The sequence below is a fragment of the Pseudorca crassidens genome, chromosome 1 (genome assembly GCF_039906515.1).
Source record: "Pseudorca crassidens isolate mPseCra1 chromosome 1, mPseCra1.hap1, whole genome shotgun sequence".
NCBI classification, from domain to species: domain Eukaryota; kingdom Metazoa; phylum Chordata; class Mammalia; order Artiodactyla; family Delphinidae; genus Pseudorca; species Pseudorca crassidens.
The window spans coordinates 158,019,496-158,042,831 of NC_090296.1; the positions used below are offsets into that span (position 1 = coordinate 158,019,496).

At 43.8% G+C, this 23,336-nt stretch overlaps 1 long non-coding RNA gene across 13 annotated transcripts in view; it reads left to right on the plus strand.

Moving 5' to 3' along the window:
- The window catches only part of LOC137203500 (uncharacterized), an 838,571-nt gene that overhangs the window by 288,869 nt on the left and 526,366 nt on the right, over positions 1–23,336 (plus strand). For 9 of the 13 annotated variants that reach the window (XR_010933161.1, XR_010933157.1, XR_010933175.1 and 6 more), the window contains exon 3: positions 17,598–17,679. The exons of the other annotated variants lie outside the window; for them this stretch is intronic. This is a non-coding gene — a long non-coding RNA (uncharacterized lncRNA). The remainder of the gene's footprint in view (positions 1–17,597; positions 17,680–23,336) is intronic. 13 annotated transcript variants of the gene reach the window in all.

A 23,336-nucleotide genomic window follows, 5' to 3' on the forward strand; every position in this document is an offset into this window, starting at 1 on the left:
ACATATTTGGCTTATGGAACGGTATCTGTGCTAATTTCAATCTCTGGTTTTATGCAGCACCCCAACTCACCTTTCCCCTTAAGCAAGCATAAGTTGGTTTTCTACATTTGAGACCTTGTTCTGTTTTGTAATTCAGTTCCTGTGTAGCCAAGTTTACATTCCGTGTATTAGTGATATCTTATGATATTTCTTTTTCTGTGTGACTTATCTCACTTAGAATCATCGTACCTGAATCCACTCATTATGCTGCTATGGGCCTGATGACATAGATTTCATTGCTGAGTGATATTGCATTGTACGTAAGTACCACAACTTCTTTATCCATTTTTCGCTTTCTGTGATATTGAACTTGTACCGTAAACGAGGTTCTTGTAAACAGAGCCGTCCCAAACTTTGGGGTGGCTGTGTCTTTTTGATTTTAATTTCCCTAAGCTATACGACCATAAGTGGAAGTGCCCTAGGCTCTGTTGCTTTGTTTTTTAGATGTTTCAGGAAACACCATACACTTCTCCAGAGTGGCTGTTGGCAATTTACATCCCGCCCATCAGCATAACAAGGCTCCCAGTTCTCCATGGCCTGTCCTGCCTTTCTGGATTTTATACTTTTTTCAGATGGCCCTTTTGACCGGGGGGCAGTGAGCCTTCATTGTACTGCAGATTTCCTTTGCAAGCTTGCTTGGTTGGCCAAAAAGGGCGTATGTGCTTTTTCCTGAATATATTCAGGAAAAAACGCATACGCCCTTTTTGGCCAAGTGCATCATTGTGGACGTTCTGCCTCTTTTCCTATGCTTTACATGCAATTCCAGTCTACCTCCTGAAATCAGTTTCCTGCAATTCTGCCCCGCTTTCAAGTCCTCTTGGCAGCCTTACTTCAATATATTTTTGGACGATAGCTGTCATTTTTAACTCTGCAGGTTTGTGAATTACAGTGCCCCTGAGCTCCTTTCTTCAACTCGCTTTCTTGTGAGCTGTCCGCAACACCGCAGGATTGCTTCAGGCACTAGTGTGGTTCCGGCATGGCACGCTGAGCCTTTGGTTAATTCCTCTTCCTGGTGGGAAATGAGAGTTAAATTTGCCCGTCCAGACACCTCCAGCTAGTCTCTCATTGGTTCTCCCTATTCCTGTTCATTTTCCGCAGAAATTGCAAACTGGGCCAAACAGGAGGTTAAAGGCAGTGACTCTCCAAGTGGGGAGAGTTTTAGTAAAGCGTCTGGAATGTTGCACCCGAGTACCAGGGGACAAAAACTGAGACACATTTGAACACGTTTCCCGATCACACGGTGGATCATACTCTGGGTTCCACATGCATGGTTTAGCTGAAGGAAGAATCCCTTAAACCTGGAGAGTTGAGACCCATGGAATGGGTACCATTCAATATGACTTCAAAGGTTCTGCATTGGCTCACCGAACCTCACCAATCCTATCACTGCTGCGCTTATGCCACTGTACACACGCTTGATTCTCTTTCGGAGACATATAAATCCATAGGTTTTAAGATTCTTACTAGTCAGGTATATTCTTAGACGTTTAATATGGGGTGTTGAGTCCTCTTCGTTGAGCAAGGAGTACCTCTTGTCTATTACATATTTGGCTTATGGAACGGTATCTGTGCTAATTTCAATCTCTGGTTTTATGCAGCACCCCAACTCACCTTTCCCCTTAAGCAAGCATAAGTTGGTTTTCTACATTTGAGACCTTGTTCTGTTTTGTAATTCAGTTCCTGTGTAGCCAAGTTTACATTCCGTGTATTAGTGATATCTTATGATATTTCTTTTTCTGTGTGACTTATCTCACTTAGAATCATCGTACCTGAATCCACTCATTATGCTGCTATGGGCCTGATGACATAGATTTCATTGCTGAGTGATATTGCATTGTACGTAAGTACCACAACTTCTTTATCCATTTTTCGCTTTCTGTGATATTGAACTTGTACCGTAAACGAGGTTCTTGTAAACAGAGCCGTCCCAAACTTTGGGGTGGCTGTGTCTTTTTGATTTTAATTTCCCTAAGCTATACGACCATAAGTGGAAGTGCCCTAGGCTCTGTTGCTTTGTTTTTTAGATGTTTCAGGAAACACCATACACTTCTCCATAGTGGCTGTTGGCAATTTACATCCCGCCCATCAGCATAACAAGGCTCCCAGTTCTCCATGGCCTGTCCTGCCTTTCTGGATTTTATACTTTTTTCAGATGGCCCTTTTGACCGGGGGGCAGTGAGCCTTCATTGTACTGCAGATTTCCTTTGCAAGCTTGCTTGGTTGGCCAAAAAGGGCGTATGTGTTTTTTCCTGAATATATTCAGGAAAAAACGCATACGCCCTTTTTGGCCAAGTGCATCATTGTGGACGTTCTGCCTCTTTTCCTATGCTTTACATGCAATTCCAGTCTACCTCCTGAAATCGGTTTCCTGCAATCCTGCCCCACTTTCAAGTCCTCTTGGCAGCCTTACTTCAATATATTTTTGGACGATAGCTGTCATTTTTAACTCTGCAGGTTTGTGAATTACAGTGCCCCTGAGCTCCTTTCTTCAACTCACTTTCTTGTGAGCTGGCCGCAACACCGCAGGATTGCTTCAGGCCCTAGTGTGGTTCCGGCATGGCACGCTGAGCCTTTGGTTAATTCCTCTTCCTGGTGGGAAATGAGAGTTAAATTTGCCCATCCAGACACCTCCAGCTAGTCTCTCATTGGTTCTCCCTATTCCTGTTCATTTTCCGCAGAAATTGCAAACTGGGCCAAACAGGAGGTTAAAGGCACTGACTCTCCAAGTGGGGAGAGTGTTAGTAAAGCATCTGGAATGTTGCACCCGAGTACCAGGGGACAAAAACTGAGACACATTTGAACACGTTTCCCGATCACACGGTGTATCATACTCTGGGTTCCACATGCATGTTTTAGCTGAAGGAAGAATCCCTTAAACCTGGAGAGTTGAGACCCATGGAATGGGTACCATGCAATATGACTTCAAAGGTTCTGCATTGGCTCACCGAACCTCACCAATCCTATCACTGCTGCGCTTATGCCACTGTACACACGCTTGATTCTCTTTCGGAGACATATAAATCCATAGATTTTAAGATTCTTCCTAGTCAGGTATATTCTTAGACGTTTAATATGGGGTGTTGAGTCCTCTTCGTTGAGCAAGGAGTAGCTCTTGTCTATTACATATTTGGCTTATGGAACGGTATCTGTGCTAATTTCAATCTCTGGTTTTATGCAGCACCCCAACTCACCTTTCCCCTTAAGCAAGCATAAGTTGGTTTTCTGCATTTGAGACCCTGTTCTGTTTTGTAATTCAGTTCCTGTGTAGCCAAGATTACATTCCGTGTAGTAGTGATATCTTATGATGTTTCTTTTTCTGTGTGACTTATCTCACTTAGAATCATCGTACCTGAATCCACTCATTATGCTGCTACGGGCCTGATGATATAGATTTCATTGCTGAGTGATATTGCATTGTACGTAAGTACCACAACTTCTTTATCCATTTTTCACCTTCTGTGATATTGAATTTCTACTGTAAATGAGGTTCTTGTAAACAGAGCCGTCCCAAATTTTGGGGTGGCTGTGTCTTTTTGATTTTAATTTCCCTAAGCTATAGGACCATAAGTGGAACTGCCCTAGGCTCTGTTGCTTTGTTTTTTAGATGTTTCAGGAAACACCATACACTTCTCCAGAGTGGCTGTTGGCAATTTACATCCCGCCCATCAGCATAACAAGGCTCCCAGTTCTCCATGGCCTGTCCTGCCTTTCTGGATTTTACACTTTTTTCAGATGGCCCTTTTGACCGGGGGTCAGTGAGACTTCATTGTAGTGCAGATTTCCTTTGCAAGCTTGCTTGGTTGGCCAAAAAGGGCGTATGAGTTTTTTTCTGAATATATTCAGGAAAAAATGCATACGCCCTTTTTGGCCAAGTGCATCATTGTGGACGTTCTGCCTCTTTTCCTATGCTTTACATGCAATTCCAGGCTACCTCCTGAAATCGGTTTCCTGCAATTCTGCCCCGCTTTCAAGTCCTCTTGGCAGCCTTACTTCAATATATTTTTGGACGATAGCTGTCATTTTAAACTCTGCAGGTTTGTGAATTACAGTGCCCCTGAGCTCCTTTCTTCAACTCGCTTTCTTGTGAGCTGGCCGCAACACCGCAGGATTGCTTCAGGCCCTAGTGTGGTTCCGGCATGGCACGCTGAGCCTTTGGTTAATTCCACTTCCTGGTGGGAAATGAGAGTTAAATTTGCCCATCCAGACACCTCCAGCTTGTCTCTCATTGGTTCTCCCTATTCCTGTTCATTTTCCACAGAAATTGCAAACTGGGCCAAACAGGAGGTTAAAGGCACTGACTCTCCAAGTGGGGAGAGTGTTAGTAAAGCGTCTGGAATGTTGCACCCGAGTACCAGGGGACAAAAACTGAGACACATTTGAACACGTTTCCCGATCACACGGTGGATCATACTCTGGGTTCCACATGCATGTTTTAGCTGAAGGAAGAATCCCTTAAACCTGGAGAGTTGAGACCCATGGAATGGCTACCATGCAATATGACTTCAAAGGGTCTGCATTTGCTCATCAAACCTCACCAATCCTATCACTGCTGCGTGTATGCCGCTGTACACATGCTTGATTCTCTTTCGGAGACATATAAATCCATAGGTTTTAAGATTCTTACTAGTCAGGTATATTCTTAGGCGTTTAATATGGGGTGTTGAGTCCACTTTGTTGAGCAAGGAGTAGCTCTTGTCTATTACCTATTTGGCTTATGGAATGCTATCTGTGCTAATTTCAATCTCTGGTTTTATGCAGCACCCCAACTCACCTTTCCCCTTAAGCAAGCATAAGTTGGTTTTCTACATTTGAGATCCTGTTCTGTTTTGTAATTCAGTTCCTGTGTAGCCAAGTTTACATTCCGTGTAGTAGTGATATCTTATGATGTTTCTTTTTCTGTGTGACTTATTTCACTTAGAATCATCGTACCTGAATCCACTCATTATGCTGCTACGGGCCTGATGACATAGATTTCATTCCTGAGTGATATTGCATTGTACGTAAGTACCACAACTTCTTTATCCATTTTTCACTTTCTGCGATATTGAACTTGTACCATAAACGAGATTCTTGTAAACAGAGCCGGCCCAAACTTTGGGGTGGCTGTGTCTTTTTGATTTTAATTTCCCTAAGCTATAGGACCATAAGTGGAAGTGCCCTAGGCTCTGTTGCTTTGTTTTTTAGATGTTTCAGGAAACACCATACACTTCTCCAGAGTGGCTGTTGGCAATTTACATCCCGCCCATCAGCATAACAAGGCTCCCAATTCTCCATGAGCTGTCCTGCCTTTCTGGATTTTACACTTTTTTCAGATGGCCCTTTTGACTGGGGGGCAGTGAGACTTCATTGTACTGCAGATTTCCTTTGCAAGCTTGCTTGGTTGGCCAAAAAGGGCGTATGCGTTTTTTCCTGAATATATTCAGGAAAAAACGCATACGCCCTTTTTGGCCAAGTGCATCATTGTGGACGTTCTGCCTCTTTTCCTATGCTTTACATGCAATTCCAGTCTACCTCCTGAATTCGGATTCCTGCAATTCTGCCCCGCTTTCGAGTCCTCTTGGCAGCCTTACTTCAATATATTTTTGGACGATAGCTGTCATTTATAACTCTGCAGGTTTGTGAATTACAGTGCCCCTGAGCTCCTTTCTTCAACTCGCTTTCTTGTGAGCTGGCCGCAACACAGCAGGATTGCTTCAGGCCCTAGTGTGGTTCCGGTATGGCACGCTGAGCCTTTGGTTAATTCCTCTTCCTGGTGGGAAATGAGAGTTAAATTTGCCCGTCCAGACACCTCCAGCTAGTCTCTCATTGGTTCTCCCTATTCCTGTTCATTTTCCGCAGAAATTGCAAACTGGGCCAAACAGGAGGTTAAAGGCACTGACTCTCCAAGTGGGGAGAGTTTTAGTAAAGCGACTGGAATGTTGCACCCGAGTACCAGGGGACGAAAACTGAGACACATTTGAACACGTTTCCCGATCACACGGTGGATCATACTCTGGGTTCCACATGCATGTTTTAGCTGAAGGAAGAATCCCTTAAACCTGGAGAGTTGAGACCCATGGAATGGGTACCATGCAATATGACTTCAAAGGGTCTGCATTTGCTCACCGAACCTCACCAATCCTATCACTGCTGCATTTATGCCGCTGTACACACGCTTGATTCTCTTTCGGAAACATATAAATCCATAGGTGTTAAGATTCTTACTAGTCAGGTATATTCTTAGGCATTTAATATGGGGTGTTGAGTCCACTTCGTTGAGCAAGGTGTAGCTCTTGTCTATTACCTATTTGGCTTATGGAATGATATCTGTGCTAATTTCAATCTCTGGTTTTATGCAGCACCCCAACTCACCTTTCCCCTTAAGCAAGCATAAGATGGTTTTCTACATTTGAGATCCTGTTCTGTTTTGTAATTCAGTTCCTGTGTAGCCAAGGTTACATTCCGTGTAGTAGTGATATCTTATGATGTTTCTTTTTCTGTGTGACTTATTTCACTTAGAATCATCGTACCTGAATCCACTCATTATGCTGCTACGGGCCTGATGACATAGATTTCATTCCTGAGTGATATTGCATTGTACGTAAGTACCACAACTTCTTTATCCATTTTTCGCTTTCTGCGATATTGAACTTGTACCATAAACGAGATTCTTGTAAACAGAGCCGGCCCAAACTTTGGGGTGGCTGTGTCTTTTTGATTTTAATTTCCCTAAGCTATAGGACCATAAGTGGAAGTGCCCTAGGCTCTGTTGCTTTGTTTTTTAGATGTTTCAGGAAACACCATACACTTCTCCAGAGTGGCTGTTGGCAATTTACATCCCGCCCATCAGCATAACAAGGCTCCCAGTTCTCCATGGCCTGTCCTGCCTTTCTGGATTTTACACTTTTTCCAGATGGCCCTTTTGACCGGGGGGCAGTGAGACTTCATTGTAGTGCAGATTTCCTTTGCAAGCTTGCTTGGTTGGCCAAAAAGGGCGTATGCGTTTTTTCCTGAATATATTCAGGAAAAAACGCATACGCCCTTTTTGGCCAAGTGCATCATTGTGGACGTTCTGCCTCTTTTCCTATGCTTTACATGCAATTCCAGTCTACCTCCTGAAATCGGTTTCCTGCAATTCTGCCCCGCTTTCAAGTCCTCTTGGCAGCCTTACTTCAATATATTTTTGGACGATAGCTGTCATTTTTAACTCTGCAGGTTTGTGTATTACAGTGCCCCTGAGCTGCTTTCTTCAACTCGCTTTCTTGTGAGCTGGCCGCAACACCGCAGGATTGCTTCAGGCCCTAGTGTGGTTCCGGCATGGCATGCTGAGCCTTTGGTTAATTCCTGTTCCTGGTGGGAAATGAGAGTTAAATTTGCCCGTCCAGACACCTCCAGCTAGTCTCTCATTGGTTCTCCCTATTCCTGTTTATTTTCCGCAGAAATTGCAAACTGGGCCAAACAGGAGGTTAAAGGCACTGACTCTCCAAGTGGGGAGAGTGTTAGTAAAGCGTCTGGAATGTTGCACCCGAGTACGAGGAGACGAAACCTGAGACACATTTCAACACGTTTCCCGATCACACGGTGGATCATACTCTGGGTTCCACATGCATGTTTTAGGTGAAGGAAGAATCCCTTAAACCTGGAGAGTTGAGACCCATGGAATGGGTACCATGCAATATGACTTCAAAGGTTCTGCATTTGCTCACCGAACCTCACCAATCCTATCACTGCTGTGCTTATGCCACTGTACACACGCTTGATTCCCTTTCGGAGACATATAAATCCATAGGTTTTAAGATTCTTACTAGTCAGGTATATTCCTAGACGTTTAATATGGGGTGTTGAGTCCTCTTCGTTGAGCAAGGAGTAGCTCTTGTCTATTACATATTTGGCTTATGGAACGGTATCTGTGCTAATTTCAATCTCTGGTTTTATGCAGCACCCCAATTCACCTTTCCCCTTAAGCAAGCATAAGTTGGTTTTCTACATTTGAGACCCTGTTCTGTTTTGTATTTCAGTTCCTGGGTAGCCAAGTTTACATTCCGTGTAGTAGGGATATCTTATGATGTTTCTTTTTCTGTGTGACTTATTTCACTTAGAATCATCGTACCTGAATCCACTCATTATGCTGCTACGGGCCTGATGATATACATTTCATTGCTGAGTGATATTGCATTGTACGTAAGTACCACAAATTCTTTATCCATTTTTCGCTTTCTGTGATATTGAACTTGTACCGTAAATGAGGTTCTTGTAAACAGAGCCGTCCCAAACTTTGGGGTGGCTGTTTCTTTTTGATTTTAATTTCCCTAAGCTATAGGACCATAAGTGGAAGTGCCCTAGGCTCTGTTGCTTTGTTTTGTAGATGTTTCAGGAAACACCATACACTTCTCCAGAGTGGCTGTTGGCAATTTACATCCCGCCCATCAGCATAACAAGGCTCCCAGTTCTCCATGGCCTGTCAGGCCTTTCTGGATTTTACACTTTTTTCAGATGGCCCTTTTGACTGGGGGGCAGTGAGACTTCATTGTAGTGCAGATTTCCTTTGCAAGCTTGCTTGGTTGGCCAGAAAGGGCGTATGCGTTTTTTCCTGAATATATTCAGGAAAAAACGCATACGCCCTTTTTGGCCAAGTGCATCATTGTGGACATTCTGTCTCTTTTCCTATGCTTTACATGCAATTCCAGTCTACCTCCTGAAATCGGATTCCTGCAATTCTGCCCCGCTTTCGAGTCCTCTTGGCAGCCTTACTTCAATATATTTTTGGACGATAGCTGTCATTTTTAACTCTGCAGGTTTGTGAATTACAGTGCCCCTGAGCTCCTTTCTTCAACTCGCTTTCTTGTGAGCTGGCCGCAACACCGCAGGATTGCTTCAGGCCCTAGTGTGGTTCCGGCATGGCACGCGGAGCCTTTGGTTAATTCCTCTTCCTGGTGGGAAATGAGAGTTAAATTTGCCCATCCAGACACCTCCAGCTAGTCTCTCATTGGTTCTCCCTATTCCTGTTCATTTTCCGCAGAAATTACAAACTGGGCCAAACAGGAGGTTAAAGGCACTGACTCTCCAAGTGGGGAGAGTGTTAGTAAAGCGTCTGGAATGTTGCACCCGAGTACCAGGGGACGAAAACTGAGACACATTTGAACACGTTTCCCGATCACACGGTGGATCATACTCTGGGTTCCACATGCATGTTTTAGCTGAAGGAAGAATCCCTTAAACCTGGAGAGTTGAGACCCATGGAATGGCTACCATGCAATATGACTTCAAAGGGTCTGCATTTGCTCATCAAACCTCACCAATCCTATCACTGCTGCGTTTATGCCGCTGTACACATGCTTGATTCTCTTTTGGAGACATATAAATCCATAGGTTTTAAGATTATTACTAGTCAGGTATATTCTTAGGCGATTAATATGGGGTGTAGAGTCCACTTCGTTGAGCAAGGAGTAGATCTTGTCTATTACATATTTGGCTTATGGAATGGTATCTGTGCTAATTTCAATCTCTGGTTTTATGCAGAACCCCAACTCACCTTTCCCCTTAAGCAAGCATAAGTTGGTTTTCTACATTTGAGACCCTGTTCTGTTTTGTAATTCAGTTTCTGTGTAGCCAAGTTTACATTCCGTGTAGTAGTGATATCTTATGATGTTTCCTTTTCTGTGTGACTTATCTCACTTAGAATCATCGTACCTGAATCCACTCATTATGCTGCTACGGGTCTGATGATATAGATTTCATTGCTGAGTGATATTGCATTGTACGTAAGTACCACAAATTCTTTATCCATTTTTCACCTTCTGTGATATTGAATTTGTACTGTAAATGAGGTTCTTGTAAACAGAGCCGTCCCAAACTTTGGGGTGGCTGTGTCTTTTTGATTTTAATTTCCCTAAGCTATAGGACCATAAGTGGAAGTGCCCTAGGCTCTGTTGCTTTGTTTTTTAGATGTTTCAGGAAACACCATACACTTCTCCAGAGTGGCTGTTGGCAATTTACATCCCGCCCATCAGCATAACAAGGCTCCCAGTTCTCCATGGCCTGTCCTGCCTTTCTGGATTTTACACTTTTTTCAGATGGCCCTTTTGACCGGGGGGCAGTGAGACTTCATTGTAGTGCAGATTTCCTTTGCAAGCTTGCTTGGTTGGCCAAAAAGGGCGTATGCGTTTTTTCCTGAATATATTCAGGAAAAAACGCATACGCCCTTTTTGGCCAAGTGCATCATTGTGGACGTTCTGCCTCTTTTCCTATGCTTTACATGCAATTCCAGTCTACCTCCTGAAATCGGTTTCCTGCAATTCTGCCCCGCTTTCAAGTCCTCTTGGCAGCCTTACTTCAATATATTTTTGGACGATAGCTGTCATTTATAACTCTGCAGGTTTGTGAATTACAGTGCCCCTGAGCTCCTTTCTTCAACTCGCTTTCTTGTGAGCTGGCCGCAACACCGCAGGATTGCTTCAGGCCCTAGTGTGGTTCCGGCATGGCACGCTGAGCCTTTGGTTAATTCCTCTTCCTGGTGGGAAATGAGAGTTAAATTTGCCCGTCCAGACACCTCCAGCTAGTCTCTCACTGGTTCTCCCTATTCCTGTTCATCTTCCGCAAAAATTGCAAACTGGGCCAAACAGGAGGTTAAAGGCACTGACTCTCCAAGTGGGGAGAGTGTTAGTAAAGCGTCTGGAATGTTGCACCCGAGTACCAGGGGACGAAACCTGAGACACATTTGAACACGTTTCCCGATCACACGGTGGATCATACTCTGGGTTCCACATGCATGTTTTAGCTGAAGGAAGAATCCCTTAAACCTGGAGAGTTGAGACCCATGGAATGGGTACCATGCAATATGACCTCAAAGGGTCTGCATTGGCTCACCGAACCTCACCAATCCTATCACTGCTGCAATTATGCCACTGTACACACTCTTGATTCTCTTTCGGAGACATATAAATCCATAGGTTTTAAGATTCTTACTAGTCAGCTATATTATTAGACGTTTAATATGGGGTGTAGAGTCCTCTTCGTTGAGCAAGGAGTAGCTCTTGTCTATTACATATTTGGCTTATGGAACGGTATCTGTGCTAATTTCAATCTCTGGTTTTATGCAGCACCCCAACTCACCTTTCCCCTTAAGCAAGCATAAGTTGGTTTTCTACATTTGAGACCTTGTTCTGTTTTGTAATTCAGTTCCTGTGTAGCCAAGTTTACATTCCGTGTATTAGTGATATCTTATGATGTTTCTTTTTCTGTGTGACTTATCTCACTTAGAATCATCGTACCTGAATCCACTCATTATGCTGCTATGGGCCTGATGACATAGATTTCATTGCTGAGTGATATTGCATTGTACGTAAGTACCACAACTTCTTTATCCATTTTTCGCTTTCTGTGATATTGAACTTGTACCGTAAACGAGGTTCTTGTAAACAGAGCCGTCCCAAACTTTGGGGTGGCTGTGTCTTTTTGATTTTAATTTCCCTAAGCTATACGACCATAAGTGGAAGTGCCCTAGGCTCTGTTGCTTTGTTTTTTAGATGTTTCAGGAAACACCATACACTTCTCCAGAGTGGCTGTTGGCAATTTACATCCCGCCCATCAGCATAACAAGGCTCCCAATTCTCCATGAGCTGTCCTGCCTTTCTGGATTTTACACTTTTTTCAGATGGCCCTTTTGACTGGGGGGCAGTGAGACTTCATTGTAGTGCAGATTTCCTTTGCAAGCTTGCTTGGTTGGCCAAAAAGGGCGTATGCGTTTTTTCCTGAATATATTCAGGCAAAAACGCATACGCCCTTTTTGGCCAAGTGCATCATTGTGGACGTTCTGCCTCTTTTCCTATGCTTTACATGCAATTCCAGTCTACCTCCTGAAATCGGATTCCTGCAATTCTGCCCCGCTTTCGAGTCCTCTTGGCAGCCTTACTTCAATATATTTTTGGACGATAGCTGTCATTTATAACTCTGCAGGTTTGTGAATTACAGTGCCCCTGAGCTTCTTTCTTCAACTCGCTTTCTTGTGAGCTGGCCGCAACACCGCAGGATTGCTTCAGGCCCTAGTGTGGTTCCGCTATGGCACGCTGAGCCTTTGGTTAATTCCTCTTCCTGGTGGGAAATGAGAGTTAAATTTGCCCGTCCAGACACCTCCAGCTAGTCTCTCATTGGTTCTCCCTATTCCTGTTCATTTTCCGCAGAAATTGAAAACTGGGCCAAACAGGAGGTTAAAGGCACTGACTCTCCAAGTGGGGAGAGTTTTAGTAAAGCGTCTGGAATGTTGCACCCGAGTACCAGGGGACAAAAACTGAGACACATTTGAACACGTTTCCCGATCACACGGTGGATCATACTCTGGGTTCCACATGCATGTTTTAGCTGAAGGAAGAATCCCTTAAACCTGGAGAGTTGAGACCCATGGAATGGGTACCATTCAATATGACTTCAAAGGTTCTGCATTGGCTCACCGAACCTCACCAATCCTATCACTGCTGCGCTTATGCCACTGTACACAAACTTGATTCTCTTTCGGAGACATATAAATCCATAGATTTTAAGATACTTACTAGTCAGTTATATTCTTAGACGTTTAATATGGGGTGTTGAGTCCTCTTCGTTGAGCAAGGAGTAGCTCTTGTCTATTACATATTTGGCTTATGGAACGGTATCTGTGCTAATTTCAATCTCTGGTTTTATGCAGCACCCCAACTCACCTTTCCCCTTAAGCAAGCATAAGTTGGTTTTCTACATTTGAGACCTTGTTCTGTTTTGTAATTCAGTTCCTGTGTAGCCAAGTTTACATTCCGTGTATTAGTGATATCTTATGATGTTTCTTTTTCTGTGTGACTTATCTCACTTAGAATCATCGTACCTGAATCCACTCATTATGCTGCTATGGGCCTGATGACATAGATTTCATTGCTGAGTGATATTGCATTGTACGTAAGTACCACAACTTCTTTATCCATTTTTCGCTTTCTGTGATATTGAACTTGTACCGTAAACGAGGTTCTTGTAAACAGAGCCGTCCCAAACTTTGGGGTGGCTGTGTCTTTTTGATTTTAATTTCCCTAAGCTATACGACCATAAGTGGAAGTGCCCTAGGCTCTGTTGCTTTGTTTTTTAGATGTTTCAGGAAACACCATACACTTCTCCAGAGTGGCTGTTGGCAATTTACATCCCGCCCATCAGCATAACAAGGCTCCCAATTCTCCATGAGCTGTCCTGCCTTTCTGGATTTTACACTTTTTTCAGATGGCCCTTTTGACTGGGGGGCAGTGAGACTTCATTGTACTGCAGATTTCCTTTGCAAGCTTGCTTGGTTGGCCAAAAAGGGCGTATGCGTTTTTTCCTGAATATATTCAGGAAAAAACGCATACGCCCTTTTTGGCCAAGTGCATCATTGTGGACGTTCTGCCTCTTTTCCTATGCTTTACATGCAATTCCAGTCTACCTCCTGAAATCGGATTCCTGCAATTCTGCCCCGCTTTCGAGTCCTCTTGGCAGCCTTACTTCAATATATTTTTGGACGATAGCTGTCATTTATAACTCTGCAGGTTTGTGAATTACAGTGCCCCTGAGCTCCTTTCTTCAACTCGCTTTCTTGTGAGCTTGCCGCAACACCGCAGCATTGCTTCAGGCCCTAGTGTGGTTCCGGTATGGCACGCTGAGCCTTTGGTTAATTCCTCTTCCTGGTGGGAAATGAGAGTTAAATTTGCCCGTCCAGACACCTCCAGCTAGTCTCTCATTGGTTCTCCCTATTCCTGTTCATTTTCCGCAGAAATTGCAAACTGGGCCAAACAGGAGGTTAAAGGCACTGACTCTCCAAGTGGGGAGAGTTTTAGTAAAGCGTATGGAATGTTGCACCCGAGTACCAGGGGACAAAACCTGAGACACATTTGAACACGTTTCCCGATCACACGGTGGATCATACTCTGGGTTCCACATGCATGTTTTAGCTGAAGGAAGAATCCCTTAAACCTGGAGAGTTGAGACCCATGGAATGGCTACCATGCAATATGACTTCAAAGGGTCTGCATTTGCTCATCAAACCTCACCAATCCTATCACTGCTGCGTTTATGCCGCTGTACACATGCTTGATTCTCTTTTGGAGACATATAAATCCATAGGTTTTAAGATTATTACTAGTCAGGTATATTCTTAGGCGATTAATATGGGGTGTAGAGTCCACTTCGTTGAGCAAGGAGTAGCTCTTGTCTATTACATATTTGGCTTATGGAATGGTATCTGTGCTAATTTCAATCTCTGGTTTTATGCAGAACCCCAACTCACCTTTCCCCTTAAGCAAGCATAAGTTGGTTTTCTACATTTGAGATCCTGTTCTGTTTTGTAATTCAGTTCCTCTGTAGCCAAGTTTACATTCCGTGTAGTAGTGATATCTTATGATGTTTCTTTTTCTGTGTGACTTATCTCACTTAGAATCATCGTACCTGAATCCACTCATTATGCTGCTACGGGCCTGATGATATAGATTTCATTACTGAGTGATATTGCATTGTACGTAAGTACCACAAATTCTTTATCCATTTTTCACCTTCTGTGATATTGAATTTGTACTGTAAATGAGGTTCTTGTAAACAGAGCCGGCCCAAATTTTGGGGTGGCTGTGTCTTTTTGATTTTAATTTCCCTAAGCTATAGGACCATAAGTGGTAGTGCCCTAGGCTCTGTTGCTTTGTTTTTTAGATGTTTCAGGAAACACCATACACTTCTCCAGAGTGGCTGTTGGCAATTTACATCCCGCCCATCAGCATAACAAGGCTCCCAGTTCTCCATGGCCTGTCCTGCATTTCTGGATTTTATACTTTTTTCAGATGGCCCTTTTGACCGGGGGGCAGTGAGACTTCATTGTAGTGCAGATTTCCTTTGCAAGCTTGCTTGGTTGACCAAGAAGGGCGTATGCGTTTTTTCCTGAATATATTCAGGAAAAAACGCATACGCCCTTTTTGGCCAAGTGCATCATTGTGGACGTTCTGCCTCTTTTCCTATGCTTTACATGCAATTCCAGTCTACCTCCTGAAATCGGTTTCCTGCAATCCTGCCCCGCTTTCAAGTCCTCTTGGCAGCCTTACTTCAATATATTTTTGGACGATAGCTGTCATTTTTAACTCTGCAGGTTTGTGAATTACAGTGCCCCTGAGCTCCTTTCTTCAACTCGCTTTCTTCTGAGCTGGCCGCCACACCGCAGGATTGCTTCAGGCCCTAGTGTGTTTCCGGCATGGCACGCTGAGCCTTTGGTTAATTCCTCTTCCTGGTGGGAAATGAGAGTTAAATTTGCCCGTCCAGACACCTCCAGCTAGTCTCTCATTGGTTCTCCCTATTCCTGTTCATTTTCCGCAGAAATTGCAAACTGGGCCAAACAGGAGGTTAAAGGCACTGACTCTCCAAGTGGGGAGAGTGTTAGTAAAGCGTCTGGAATGTTGCACCCGAGTACGAGGAGACGAAACCTGAGACACATTTCAACACGTTTCCCGATCACACGGTGGATCATACTCTGGGTTCCACATGCATGTTTTAGGTGAAGGAAGAATCCCTTAAACCTGGAGAGTTGAGACCCATGGAATGGGTACCATGCAATATGACTTCAAAGGTTCTGCATTGGCTCACCGAACCTCACCAATCCTATCACTGCTGTGCTTATGCCACTGTACACACGCTTGATTCCCTTTCGGAGACATATAAATCCATAGGTTTTAAGATTCTTACTAGTCAGGTATATTCCTAGACGTTTAATATGGGGTGTTGAGTCCTCTTCGTTGAGCAAGGAGTATCTCTTGTCTATTACATATTTGGCTTATGGAACGGTATCTGTGCTAATTTCAATCTCTGGTTTTATGCAGCACCCCAATTCACCTTTCCCCTTAAGCAAGCATAAGTTGGTTTTCTACATTTGAGACCCTGTTCTGTTTTGTATTTCAGTTCCTGGGTAGCCAAGTTTACATTCCGTGTAGTAGGGATATCTTATGATGTTTCTTTTTCTGTGTGACTTATTTCACTTAGAATCATCGTACCTGAATCCACTCATTATGCTGCTACGGGCCTGATGATATACATTTCATTGCTGAGTGATATTGCATTGTACGTAAGTACCACAAATTCTTTATCCATTTTTCGCTTTCTGTGATATTGAACTTCTACCGTAAATGAGGTTCTTGTAAACAGAGCCGTCCCAAACTTTGGGGTGGCTGTTTCTTTTTGATTTTAATTTCCCTAAGCTACAGGACCATAAGTGGAAGTGCCCTAGGCTTTGTTGCTTTGTTTTTTAGATGTTTCAGGAAACACCATACACTTCTCCAGAGTGGCTGTTGGCAATTTACATCCCGCCCATCAGCATAACAAGGCTCCCATGTCTCTATGGCCTGTCCTGCCTTTCTGGATTTTACACTTTTTTCAGATGGCCCTTTTGACCGGGGGGCAGTGAGACTTCATTGTAGTGCAGATTTCGTTTGCAAGCTTGCTTGGTTGGCCAAAAAGGGCGTATGCGGTTTTTTTTGAATATATTCAGGAAAAAATGCATACGCCCTTTTTGGCCAAGTGCATCATTGTGGACGTTCTGCCTCTTTTCCTATGCTTTACATGCAATTCCAGTCTACCTCCTGAAATCGGTTTCCTGCAATCCTGCCCCGCTTTGAAGTCCTATTGGCAGCCTTACTTCAATATATTTTTGGACGATAGCTGTCATTTTTAACTCTGCAGGTTTGTGAATTACAGTGCCCCTGAGCTCCTTTCTTCAACTCGCTTTCTTGTGAGCTGGCCGCAACACCGCAGCATTGCTTCAGGCCCTAGTGTGGTTCCGGAATGGCATGCTGAGCCTTTGGTTAATTCCTCTTCCTGGTGGGAAATGAGAGTTAAATTTGCCCGTCCAGACACCTCCAGCTAGTCTCTCATTGGTTCTCCCTATTCCTGTTCATTTTCCGCAGAAATTGCAAACTGGGCCAAACAGGAGGTTAAAGGCACTGACTCTCCAAGTGGGGAGAGTGTTAGTAAAGCGTCTGGAATGTTGCACCCGAGTACCAGGGGACGAAATCTGAGACACATTTGAACACGTTTCCCGATCACACGGTGGATCATACTCTGGGTTCCAAATGCATGTTTTAGCTGAAGGAAGAATCCCTTAAACCTGGAGAGTTGAGACCCATGTAATTGGTACCATGCAATATGACTTCAAAGGGTCTGCATTTGCTCACCGAACCTCACCAATCCTATCACTGCTGCGTTTATGTAGCTGTACACACGCTTGATTCTCTTTCGGAGACATAGAAATCCATAGGTTTTAAGATTCTTACTAGTCAGGTATATTCTTAGGCGTTTAATATGGGGTGTTGATTCCACTTGGTTGAGAAAGGAGTAGCTCTTGTCTATTACATATTTGGCTTATGGAACGGTATCTGTGCTAATTTCAATCTCTGGTTTTATGCAGCACCCCAACTCACCTTTCCCCTTAAGAAAGCATAAGTTGGTTTTCTACATTTGAGACCCTGTTCTGTTTTGTAATTCAGTTTCTGTGTAGCCAAGTTTACATTCCGTGTAGTAGTGATATCTTATGATGTTTCTTTTTCTGTGTGACTTATCTCACTTAGAATCATCGTACCTGAATCCACTCATTATGCTGCTACGGGCCTGATGACATAGATTTCATTGCTGAGTGATATTGCATTTTACGTAAGTACCACAAATTCTTTATCCATTTTTCACCTTCTGTGATATTGAATTTGTCCTGTAAATGAGGTTCTTGTAAACAGAGCCGTCCCAAACTTTGGGGTGGCTGTGTCTTTTTGATTTTAATTTCCCTAAGCTATAGGACCATAAGTGGAAGTGCCCTAGGCTCTGTTGCTTTGTTTTTTAGATGTTTCAGGAAACACCATACACTTCTCCAGAGTGGCTGTTGGCAATTTACATCCCGCCCATCAGCATAACAAGGCTCCCAGTTCTCCATGGCCTGTCCTGCCTTTCTGGATTTTACACTTTTTTCAGATGGCCCTTTTGACCGGGGGGCAGTGAGACTTCATTGTAGTGCAGATTTCCTTTGCAAGCTTGCTTGGTTGGCCAAAAAGGGCGTATGCGTTTTTTCCTGAATATATTCAGGAAAAAACGCATACGCCCTTTTTGGCCAAGTGCATCATTGTGGACGTTCTGCCTCTTTTCCTATGCTTTACATGCAATTCCAGTCTACCTCCTGAAATCGGTTTCCTGCAATTCTGCCCCGCTTTCAAGTCCTCTTGGCGACCTTACTTCAATATATTTTTGGACGATAGCTGTCATTTTTAACTCTGCAGGTTTGTGTATTACAGTGCCCCTGAGCTGCTTTCTTCAACTCGCTTTCTTGTGAGCTGGCCGCAACACCGCAGGATTGCTTCAGGCCCTAGTGTGGTTCCGGCATGGCACACTGAGCCTTTGGTTAATTCCTCTTCCTGGTGGGAAATGAGAGTTAAATTTGCCCGTCCAGACACCTCCAGATAGTCTCTCATTGGTTCTCCCTATTCCTGTTCATCTTCCGCAGAAATTGCAAACTGGGCCAAACAAGAGGTTAAAGGCACTGACTCTCCAAGTGGGGAGAGTGTTAGTAAAGCGTCTGGAATGTTGCACCCGAGTACGAGGAGACGAAACCTGAGACACATTTCAACACGTTTCCCGATCACACGGTGGATCATACTCTGGGTTCCACATGCATGTTTTAGGTGAAGGAAGAATCCCTTAAACCTGGAGAGTTGAGACCCATGGAATGGGTACCATGCAATATGACTTCAAAGGTTCTGCGTTGGCTCACCGAACCTCACCAATCCTATCACTGCTGTGCTTATGCCACTGTACACACGCTTGATTCCCTTTCGGAGACATATAAATCCATAGGTTTTAAGATTCTTACTAGTCAGGTATATTCCTAGACGTTTAATATGGGGTGTTGAGTCCTCTTCGTTGAGCAAGGAGTAGCTCTTGTCTATTACATATTTGGCTTATGGAACGGTATCTGTGCTAATTTCAATCTCTGGTTTTATGCAGCACCCCAACTCACCTTTCCCCTTAAGCAAGCATAAGTTGGTTTTCTACATTTGAGACCTTGTTCTGTTTTGTAATTCAGTTCCTCTGTAGCCAAGTTTATATTCCGTGTATTAGTGATATCTTATGATGTTTCTTTTTCTGTGTGACTTATCTCACTTAGAATCATCGTACCTGAATCCACTCATTATGCTGCTATGGGCCTGATGACATAGATTTCATTGCTGAGTGATATTGCATTGTACGTAAGTACCACAACTTCTTTATCCATTTTTCGCTTTCTGTGATATTGAACTTGTACCGTAAACGAGGTTCTTGTAAACAGAGCCGTCCCAAACTTTGGGGTGGCTGTGTCTTTTTGATTTTAATTTCCCTAAGCTATAGGACCATAAGTGGAAGTGCCCTAGGCTCTGTTGCTTTGTTTTTTAGATGTTTCAGGAAACACCATACACTTCTCCAGAGTGGCTGTTGGCAATTTACATCCCGCCCATCAGCATAACAAGGCTCCCAGTTCTCCATGGCCTGTCCGGCCTTTCTGGATTTTTCACTTTTTTTAGATGGCCCTTTTGACTGGGGGGCAGTGAGACTTCATTGTAGTGCAGATTTCCTTTGCAAGCTTGCTTGGTTGGCCAAAAAGTGCGTATGCATTTTTTCCTGAATATATTCAGGAAAAAACGCATACGCCCTTTTTGGCCAAGTGCATCATTGTGGACATTCTGTCTCTTTTCCTATGCTTTACAGGCAATTCCAGTCTACCTCCTGAAATCGGATTCCTGCAATTCTGCCCTGCTTTCGAGTCCTCTTGGCAGCCTTATTTCAATATATTTTTGGACGATAGCTGTCATTTTTAACTCTGCAGGTTTGTGAATTACAGTGCCCCTGAGCTCCTTTCTTCAACTCGCTTTCTTGTGAGCTGGCCGCAACACCGCAGGATTGCTTCAGGCCCTAGTGTGGTTCCGGCATGGCACGCTGAGCCTTTGGTTAATTCCTCTTCCTGGTGGGAAATGAGAGTTAAATTTGCCCATCCAGACACCTCCAGCTAGTCTCTCATTGGTTCTCCCTATTCCTGTTCATTTTCCGCAGAAATTGCAAACTGGGCCAAACAGGAGGTTAAAGGCACTGACTCTCCAAGTGGGGAGAGTTTTAGTAAAGCGTCTGGAATGTTGCAACCGAGTACCAGGGGACGAAACCTGAGACACATTTGAACACGTTTCCCGATCACACGGTGGATCATACTCTGGGTTCCACATGCATGTTTTAGCTGAAGGAAGAATCCCTTAAACCTGGAGAGTTGAGACCCATGGAATGGCTACCATGCAATATGACTTCAAAGGGTATGTATTTGCTCATCGAACCTCACCAATCCTATCACTGCTGCTTTTATGCCGCTGTACACATGCTTTATTCTCTTTTGGAGACATATAAATCCATAGGTTTTAAGATTATTACTAGTCAGGTATATTCTTAGGCGATTAATATGGGGTGTAGAGTCCACTTCGTTGAGCAAGGAGTAGCTCTTGTCTATTACATATTTGGCTTATGGAACGGTATCTGTGCTAATTTCAATCTCTGGTTTTATGCAGAAGCCCAATTCACCTTTCCCCTTAAGCAAGCATAAGTTGGTTTTCTACATTTGAGACCGTGTTCTGTTTTGTAATTCAGTTTCTGTGTAGCCAAGTTTACATTCCGCGTCGTAGTGATATCTTATGATGTTTCTTTTTCTGTGTGACTTATCTCACTTAGAATCATCGTACCTGAATCCACTCATTATGCTGCTACGGGCCTGATGATATAGATTTCATTGCTGAGTGATATTGCATTGTACGTAAGTACCACAAATTCTTTATCCATTTTTCACCTTCTGTGATATTGAATTTGTACTGTAAATGAGGTTCTTGTAAACAGAGCCGTCCCAAACTTTGGGGTGGCTGTGTCTTTTTGATTTTAATTTCCCTAAGCTATAGGACCATAAGTGGAAGTGCCCTAGGCTCTGTTGCTTTGTTTTTTAGATGTTTCAGGAAACACCATACACTTCTCCAGAGTGGCTGTTGGCAATTTACATCCCGCCCATCAGCATAACAAGGCTCCCAGTTCTCCATGGCCTGTCCTGCCTTTCTGGATTTTATACTTTTTTCAGATGGCCCTTTTGACTGGGGGGCAGTGAGACTTCATTGTAGTGCAGATTTCCTTTGCAAGCTTGCTTGGTTGGCCAAAAAGGGCGTATGCGTTTTTTCCTGAATATATTCAGGAAAAAACGCATACGCCCTTTTTGGCCAAGTGCATCATTGTGGACGTTCTGCCTCTTTTCCTATGCTTTACATGCAATTCCAGTCTACCTCCTGAAATCGGTTTCCTGCAATTCTGCCCCGCTTTCAAGTCCTCTTGGCAGCCTTACTTCAATATATTTTTGGACGATAGCTGTCATTTTTAACTCTGCAGGTTTGTGAATTACAGTGCCCCTGAGCTCCTTTCTTCAACTCGCTTTCTTCTGAGCTGGCCGCCACACCGCAGGATTGCTTCAGGCCCTAGTGTGTTTCCGGCATGGCACGCTGAGCCTTTGGTTAATTCCTCTTCCTGGTGGGAAATGAGAGTTAAATTTGCCCGTCCAGACACCTCCAGATAGTCTCTCATTGGTTCTCCCTATTCCTGTTCATTTTCCGCAGAAATTGCAAACTGGGCCAAACAGGAGGTTAAAGGCACTGACTCTCCAAGTGGGGAGAGTGTTAGTAAAGCGTCTGGAATGTTGCACCCGAGTACGAGGAGACGAAACCTGAGACACATTTCAACACGTTTCCCGATCACACGGTGGATCATACTCTGGGTTCCACATGCATGTTTTAGGTGAAGGAAGAATCCCTTAAACCTGGAGAGTTGAGACCCATGGAATGGGTACCATGCAATATGACTTCAAAGGTTCGGCATTGGCTCACCGAACCTCACCAATCCTATCACTGCTGTGCTTATGCCACTGTACACACGCTTGATTCCCTTTCGGAGACATATAAATCCATAGGTTTTAAGATTCTTACTAGTCAGGTATATTCCTAGACGTTTAATATGGGGTGTTGAGTCCTCTTCGTTGAGCAAGGAGTATCTCTTGTCTATTACATATTTGGCTTATGGAACGGTATCTGTGCTAATTTCAATCTCTGGTTTTATGCAGCACCCCAATTCACCTTTCCCCTTAAGCAAGCATAAGTTGGTTTTCTACATTTGAGACCCTGTTCTGTTTTGTATTTCAGTTCCTGGGTAGCCAAGTTTACATTCCGTGTAGTAGGGATATCTTATGATGTTTCTTTTTCTGTGTGACTTATTTCACTTAGAATCATCGTACCTGAATCCACTCATTATGCTGCTACGGGCCTGATGATATACATTTCATTGCTGAGTGATATTGCATTGTACGTAAGTACCACAAATTCTTTATCCATTTTTCGCTTTCTGTGATATTGAACTTCTACCGTAAATGAGGTTCTTGTAAACAGAGCCGTCCCAAACTTTGGGGTGGCTGTTTCTTTTTGATTTTAATTTCCCTAAGCTATAGGACCATAAGTGGAAGTGCCCTAGGCTCTGTTGCTTTGTTTTTTAGATGTTTCAGGAAACACCATACACTTCTCCAGAGTGGCTGTTGGCAATTTACATCCCGCCCATCAGCATAACAAGGCTCCCAGTTCTCCATGGCCTGTCCGGCCTTTCTGGATTTTACACTTTTTTCAGATGGCCCTTTTGACTGGGGGGCAGTGAGACTTCATTGTAGTGCAGATTTCCTTTGCAAGCTTGCTTGGTTGGCCAAAAAGGGCGTATGCGTTTTTTCCTGAATATATTCAGGAAAAAACGCATATGCCCTTTTTGGCCAAGTGCATCATTGTGGACGTTCTGCCTCTTTTCCTATGCTTTACATGCAATTCCAGTCTACCTCCTGAAATCGGTTTCCTGCAATTCTGCCCCGCTTTCAAGTCCTCAGGGCAGCCTTACTTCAATATATTTTTGGACGATAGCTGTCATTTATAACTCTGCATGTTTGTGAATTACAGTGCCCCTGAGCTCCTTTCTTCAACTCGCTTTCTTGTGAGCTGGCCGCAACACCGCAGCATTGCTTCAGGCCCTAGTGTCATTCCGGCATGGCACGCTGAGCCTTTGGTTAATTCCTCTTCCTGGTGGGAAATGAGAGTTAAATTTGCCCGTCCAGACACCTCCAGATAGTCTCTCATTGGTTCTCCCTATTCCTGTTCATTTTCCGCAGAAATGGCAAACTGGGCCAAACAGGAGTTTAAAGGCACTGACTCTCCAAGTGGGGAGAGTGTTAGTAAAGCGACTGGAAT